This window comes from Micrasema longulum, unplaced genomic scaffold, assembly GCF_059751315.1.
Source record: "Micrasema longulum isolate JH-2025_06_02 unplaced genomic scaffold, ASM5975131v1 h1tg003701l, whole genome shotgun sequence".
Lineage (NCBI taxonomy): Eukaryota > Metazoa > Arthropoda > Insecta > Trichoptera > Brachycentridae > Micrasema > Micrasema longulum.
In genome coordinates, this window is record NW_028280729.1 from 12501 (window position 1) to 20000 (window position 7500).

At 49.4% G+C, this 7500-nt stretch overlaps 2 non-coding genes and 1 pseudogene across 2 annotated transcripts; all 3 read left to right on the forward strand.

The window, feature by feature from the left end:
* Positions 1 to 3390: 3390 nt before the first annotated feature.
* On the forward strand, positions 3391 to 5331 carry LOC148270600 (small subunit ribosomal RNA). Its single transcript, XR_015825336.1, has one exon. It is a non-coding gene; the product is annotated as a small subunit ribosomal RNA (ribosomal RNA).
* Positions 5332 to 5616: 285 nt separating this feature from the next.
* Positions 5617 to 5778, forward strand: LOC148270601 (5.8S ribosomal RNA). Its single transcript, XR_015825339.1, has one exon. It is a non-coding gene; the product is annotated as a 5.8S ribosomal RNA (ribosomal RNA).
* A 324-nt stretch (positions 5779 to 6102) lies between these two features.
* The window catches only part of LOC148270602 (large subunit ribosomal RNA), a 5548-nt pseudogene continuing 4150 nt past the window's right edge, over positions 6103 to 7500 (forward strand).

A 7500-nucleotide genomic window follows, 5' to 3' on the forward strand; every position in this document is an offset into this window, starting at 1 on the left:
ATTTACATAAATAATTTACAAATTAAAAAACTATTATTTGAAAAAAATTATGTTTCGTTATAAAAAAAAATATATTTATATTTTTACATTATAATTTTTAATTGTTTGACGATCCGAAATGCACCCCCGCCGATTTTTATTTCGTTCCTCCTTCCGATTCGAAAGTGAATGTGAAATTAAAAAAAAAAAAAAAAAAAAAAAACTTAGAAATAATTTATACCCTCTCGCCGAGTTTTAATGCGAGAACGAGGCCCCCTCCCGGCGAGACGTCTCGCGGCGGTCGCGAGCGCGCTCCGCGTGAAACTTAAATTTTTCGTTTACTTCACTGAGCGACGATCCGAAATGCACCCCCGTCGATTTTTATTTCGTTCCTCCTTCCGATTCAAAAGTGAATGTGAAATTAAAAAAAAAAAAAAAAACAAAAAAACTTAGAAATATTTTATACCCTCTCGCCGAGTTTTAATGCGAGAACGAGGCCCCCTCCCGGCGAGACGTCTCGCGGCGGTCGCGAGCGCGCTCCGCGTGAAACTTAAATTTTTCGTTTACTTCACTGAGCGACGATCCGAAATGCACCCCCGCCGATTTTTATTTCGTTCCTCCTTCCGATTCGAAAGTGAATGTGAAATTAAAAAAAAAAAAAAAAAATTAAAACTTAGAAATAATTTATACCCTCTCGCCGAGTTTTAATGCGAGAACGAGGCCCCCTCCCGGCGAGACGTCTCGCGGCGGTCGCGAGCGCGCTCCGCGTGAAACTTAAATTTTTCGTTTATCGAATATTTCCACCGAGCGACGATCCGAAATGCACCCCCGCCGATTTTTATTTCGTTCCTCCTTCCGATTCGAAAGTGAATGTGAAATTAAAAAAAAAAAAAAAAACAAAAAAACTTAGAAATATTTTATACCCTCTCGCCGAGTTTTAATGCGAGAACGAGGCCCCCTCCCGGCGAGACGTCTCGCGGCGGTCGCGAGCGCGCTCCGCGTGAAACTTAAATTTTTCGTTTACTTCACTGAGCGACGATCCGAAATGCACCCCCGCCGATTTTTATTTCGTTCCTCCTTCCGATTCAAAAGTGAATGTGAAATTAAAAAAAAAAAAAAAAAACAAAAAAACTTAGAAATATTTTATACCCTCTCGCCGAGTTTTAATGCGAGAACGAGGCCCCCTCCCGGCGAGACGTCTCGCGGCGGTCGCGAGCGCGCTCCGCGTGAAACTTAAATTTTTCGTTTATCGAATATTTCCACCGAGCGACGATCCGAAATGCACCCCCGCCGATTTTTATTTCGTTCCTCCTTCCGATTCGAAAGTGAATGTGAAATTAAAAAAAAAAAAAAAAAAAAAAAACTTAGAAATAATTTATACCCTCTCGCCGAGTTTTAATGCGAGAACGAGGCCCCCTCCCGGCGAGACGTCTCGCGGCGGTCGCGAGCGCGCTCCGCGTGCAACTTAAATTTTTCGTTTATCGAATATTTCCACCGAGCGACGATCCGAAATGCACCCCCGCCGATTTTTATTTCGTTCCTCCTTCCGATTCAAGAGTGAATGTGAAATTAAAAAAAAAAAAAAAAAATTAAAACTTAGAAATAATTTATACCCTCTCGCCGAGTTTTAATGCGAGAACGAGGCCCCCTCCCGGCGAGACGTCTCGCGGCGGTCGCGAGCGCGCTCCGCGTGAAACTTAAATTTTTCGTTTATCGAATATTTCCACCGAGCGACGATCCGAAATGCACCCCCGCCGATTTTTATTTCGTTCCTCCTTCCGATTCGAAAGTGAATGTGAAATTAAAAAAAAAAAAAAAAAACAAAAAAACTTAGAAATATTTTATACCCTCTCGCCGAGTTTTAATGCGAGAACGAGGCCCCCTCCCGGCGAGACGTCTCGCGGCGGCCGCGAGCGCGCTCCGCGTGAAACTTAAATTTTTCGTTTACTTCACTGAGCGACGATCCGAAATGCACCCCCGCCGATTTTTATTTCGTCCCTCCTTCCGATCCAAATGTGAATGTGAAATAAAAAAAAAAATAAAAAAAAGAAAATAAAAAAAAAAAAAACAAAAATATTTCCTACCCAAATTATAAGTCTAATTTTTCAATCATAATCTCTTTCCATATTCGTCTTCTCAAACGAAAAAAGAAAAGAAAAAATAAAATCATCTCGCAGAATTTGCCAAGTCCCGACCGTACCGCGCGTTTTACCCATCGGCTCATTTACGTCTCGCGGCGGTCGCGAGCGCGCTCCGCGTGAAACTTAAATTTTTCGTTTATCGAATATTTCCACCGAGCGACGATCCGAAATGCACCCCCGCCGATTTTTATTTCGTTCCTCCTTCCGATTCGAAAGTGAATGTGAAATTAAAAAAAAAAAAAAAAAACAAAAAAACTTAGAAATATTTTATACCCTCTCGCCGAGTTTTAATGCGAGAACGAGGCCCCCTCCCGGCGAGACGTCTCGCGGCGGCCGCGAGCGCGCTCCGCGTGAAACTTAAATTTTTCGTTTACTTCACTGAGCGACGATCCGAAATGCACCCCCGCCGATTTTTATTTCGTCCCTCCTTCCGATCCAAATGTGAATGTGAAATAAAAAAAAAAATAAAAAAAAGAAAATAAAAAAAAAAAAAACAAAAATATTTCCTACCCAAATTATAAGTCTAATTTTTCAATCATAATCTCTTTCCATATTCGTCTTCTCAAACGAAAAAAGAAAAGAAAAAATAAAATCATCTCGCAGAATTTGCCAAGTCCCGACCGTACCGCGCGTTTTACCCATCGGCTCATTTACGTTTCGCCTGAAACGCGCGTAGGCTCCCCGCATGGCTGGCGGCCCGGCGTGCGAGACGCCGACACCCGTCGCCGTACGTATATTATGCGCGTCTCTCATGGCGTTAGCTAAAATACATTTTTCACCGCGTTCGCACATTGCGGCGGCCGATATGCCGCGCCGGCTTTACATTTGCGAAAATCAACGTCGTGTGGCCGTTCAGCTCCTTTGTGCGGCTGAGCGAGCATTGCACTTCGCCCGTGTTACAAACTCTGGAGTTCCGCGCAAGCAGAGAACACCGTGAACAAAAACGAGAACGGTCGTAGGATTCTAATCCACGTCCCCACTATTGCCGCGCCGAAGGCGTGCGCTCTCGTACGTTAATATTTGACGAAAGGGAATTAAATTTTTGGCCAAAGAGAAGATCCATGTGGTCCGTCTCGTCAGGTCCAGCGTTCACTTGTTAAAAAGTGAATTTAAAAGTAAAACGAACAGACTCGTGAATCGCGAGAGTGCAAACTCGAGCGAGCGAGAATGTGAGTTATATAGGTGCGAACATAAAGAGCGTGTCGCGGCGGGTGACTCCGTCGCGCCTCAGACGCCCTTCGTATCCTGGAGCGATATAGAAATGAACAGCTCCCTGGTTGATCCTGCCAGTAATCATATGCTTGTCTCAAAGACTAAGCCATGCAAGTCTCAGTAAAAGCCGAATTAAGGTGAAACCGCGAATGGCTCAATATATCAGTTTTGGTTCCTTAGATTTGTACATAGTTACTTGGATAACTGTGGCAATTCTAGAGCTAATACATGCAAACGAGGTCCTGACCGGCAACGGGAGGGATGCTTTTATTAGATCAAAAACCAATCGGCGGCGGGGTTCGCGCCCCGTCCGTCGCCATTCGAGATGATTCTAGATAACTTTGTGCTGATCGCACGGTCTAGCACCGGCGACGCATCTTTCAAATGTCTGCCTTATCAACTGTCGATGGTAGTTTATGCGACTACCATGGTTGTCACGGGTAACGGGGAATCAGGGTTCGATTCCGGAGAGGGAGCCTGAGAAACGGCTACCACATCCACGGAAGGCAGCAGGCGCGCAAATTACCCACTCCCGGCACGGGGAGGTAGTGACGAAAAATAACGATACGGGACTCGTCCGAGGCCTCGTGATCGGAATGATTACACTTTAAATCCTTTAACGAGGATCCATTGGAGGGCAAGTCTGGTGCCAGCAGCCGCGGTAATTCCAGCTCCAATAGCATATACTAAAGTTGTTGCGGTTAAAAAGCTCGTAGTTGAAATTGTGTCCTGCGGTGTCGGTCTACCGAATGCGGTACGACAGGCACGTCTGCGGGGCTTCTCGCCGGTGCGTCCACCGCCAGTGTGTTGCGGTCGTCCTCGCGGGCGGCCGCGCGCCGAGGCGGGCCGTCGCGGCTGTTTACTTTGAACAAATTAGAGTGCTCAAAGCGGGCTAACACTTGCCTGAATATTGTACGCATGGAATAATAGAATAGGACCTCGGTTCTGTTTTGTTGGCTTTCTGATACCAGAGGTAATGATTAATAGGGACAACTGGGGGCATTCGTATTGCGACGTTAGAGGTGAAATTCTTGGATCGTCGCAAGACGGACTAAAGCGAAAGCATTTGCCAAAGGTGTTTTCATTAATCAAGAACGAAAGTTAGAGGTTCGAAGGCGATTAGATACCGCTGTAGTTCTAACCATAAATGATGCCAGCCAGCGATCCGCCGAAGTTTCATAATTTTAACCCGGTGGGCAGCTCCCGGGAAACCAAAGCTTTCGGGCTCCGGGGGGAGTATGGTTGCAAAGCTGAAACTTAAAGGAATTGACGGAAGGGCACCACCAGGAGTGGAGCCTGCGGCTTAATTCGACTCAACACGGGAAAACTCACCAGGCCCGGACACTGGAAGGATTGACGGATTAACAGCTCTTTCTCGATTCGGTGGGTGGTGGTGCATGGCCGCTCTTAGTTGGTGGAGCGATTTGTCAGGTTAATTCCGGTAACGAACGTAACTCTAGCCTATTAAATAGACGTGCAACCGGTATCACAGGAGTCCGCGGGCGCGCATCTTGCGGCGTTCGCGTCGCGGAAGTGTGTTTCGCGGTCTTCACTACCGGCGTACAATGAAAATCTTCTTAGAGGGACCGGCGGTATATATAGCCGCACGAGATTGAGCAATAGCAGGTCTGTGATGCCCTTAGATGTCCTGGGCCGCACGCGCGCTACACTGAAGGGATCAGCGTGTCCTCCTTGGCCTAACGGCCCGGGTAACCCGATGAAACCCCTTCGTGATAGGGATTGGGGTTTGCAATTCTCCCCCATGAACGAGGAATTCCTAGTAAAAGCGAGTCACCAGCTCGCGTTGATTGCGTCCCTGCCCTTTGTACACACCGCCCGTCGCTACTACCGATGGATGATTTGGTGAGGTCTTCGGACTGGTGCGCGGAAGCTCGTCTCGGGCATCCGACGCGTCGGAAAGTTTGACCGAATTTGATCATTTAGAGGAAGTAAAAGTCGTAACAAGGTTTCCGTAGGTGAACCTGCGGAAGGATCATTTCCTGTGAAATATAATATAAAATGAATTTTCATTCTTTTATATAGTATAAATATATTTATACACACGCGCAGAGCGCAAAATAAGCAAACACTGCGGCGGAATTTCGCCCTAGGGCGCCGCCGCGAACCGCGGACTGCCGGTGTCGCGGGAGGCGGGTCTGTCGGCCCGATTCCCGCGTCCGGCTATATTCTGTGAAAAATGTAATTTTTTTTCCGATAGAGAAAAAAGAAAAAAACGCAACCGATAAACAATATATATATATATATATATATCATAAAACACTATTACCCTGAACGGCGGATCACTCGGCTCGTGGGTCGATGAAGAACGCAGCTAAATGCGCGTCAGAGTGTGAACTGCAGGACACATGAGCATCGACATTTCGAACGCACATTGCGGTCCGAGCAAGACTTAGTTTGTCGACGGACCACTCCTGTTTGAGGGTCGCGCACACAATGCGACCAGACTTCGCCGTCTTCTCTCTTCGGAGAGAAGATTCGGCGAGAGTGTTGCCGGTCTGTCGTCCGCCGGCGCGCGAGCGCCGGACGGACGTCCGGTCAAATTTGACTTGGCGCGCTCTCTCGGTCCCCCCGAGACGCTTTTCGAGCTAGCGACGACGCTGTGAAACCCGCCGCCGGTCCTCACGGGCCGGCGCGCGGGGGCGTTTCTTCGCGCTCTGCGTCGCGCGCGGGTACCGTGCGAAACCGGAGAGCGTTTACATTATTCATATATATGTATATTTATATATATATATGAATTTTTTTTTGTTGTCGACCTCAAATCAGGAGAGATCACCCGCCGAACTTAAGCATATCAGTAAGCGGAGGAAAAGAAACTAACGAGGATTCCCCGAGTAGCGGCGAGCGAAACGGGAAGAGCCCAGCGCTGAATCCTGCGGCCCAGGCGGGCCGCCGGGAAATGTAGCGTTAGGGAGGAGAGTAATATATACACGCGCGGTCATTAGTCACGGCTGCCTGTCCAAGTTCATCTTGAACGGGGCCCGCTTACCCGCAGAGGGTGCCAGGCCCGTGGTGACGGTAGCCGGCCGCGACGGTCTCTCTCCCCAGAGTCGGGTTGCTTGAGAGTGCAGCCCTAAGTGGGTGGTAAACTCCATCTAAGGCTAAATACTACCACGAGACCGATAGCGAACAAGTACCGTGAGGGAAAGTTGAAAAGAACTTTGAAGAGAGAGTTAAAGAGTACGTGAAACCGTTCAGGGGTAAACCTGTGGAACTCAAACGAGCGAACGGAGAGATTCATCGTGTCTTCCGTCGGAGCCCGCGTCCCGGCGCACACCTCCGCCCTTCGGCACTCGTTGTCGGGGCGGGGGGTGTCCGGGTGCGCAGCCGGGCTCCCGGAGCGCGTGCACTTCTCTCTCAGTATAACACCGCGACCCGTTGCGCCTCGGTCGAATGCGCCGTGCGGCTGTCCCGCCTCGCTCCGCGGGGCGGAGCCGCGGCGTCCACGGCCGGGGCGAGTTTTAAAGCGACGGTAGAGAACGAGGATCGCGTCCGCCCCTTCGGAGGGCGTCCGTCGCGTCACAGCGGCTTCCTTCTCGTGGCCCCCGGCGCCCAGTGCGTCGCGGGTGTCGCGTTTCGGATGTCCGTGGCTAGTGGCGCGCTCTCGGACGGGACGCGTCCCGGTCGGCGGTGGTTTTGTTTTGGGCACTCACAGGACCCGTCTTGAAACACGGACCAAGGAGTCTAGCATGTGCGCGAGTCATTGGGAACACTGATAAACCCAGAGGCGAAATGAAAGTGAAAGGTCGGCCTCGAGCCGGCCGCAGGGAAGATGCGCGGGCGTCGTCAGACGCCCCGCCGCATTCCCGAGGCGTTTCGAGAAAGCCCCCGTGCGATTATCGAGACGCACTGAGAGCGTACACGCTGGGACCCGAAAGATGGTGAACTATGCCTGGTCAGGTCGAAGTCAGGGGAAACCCTGATGGAGGACCGAAGCGATTCTGACGTGCAAATCGATCGTCCGAACTGGGTATAGGGGCGAAAGACTAATCGAACTATCTAATAGCTGGTTCCATCCGAAGTTTCCCTCAGGATAGCTGGCGCTCGAGAAACATGACGGAATTTATTCCGCCATTCTGACAGTCTCATCCGGTAAAGCGAATGATTAGAGGCATTGGGGCCGAAATGGCCTCAACCTATTCTCAAACTT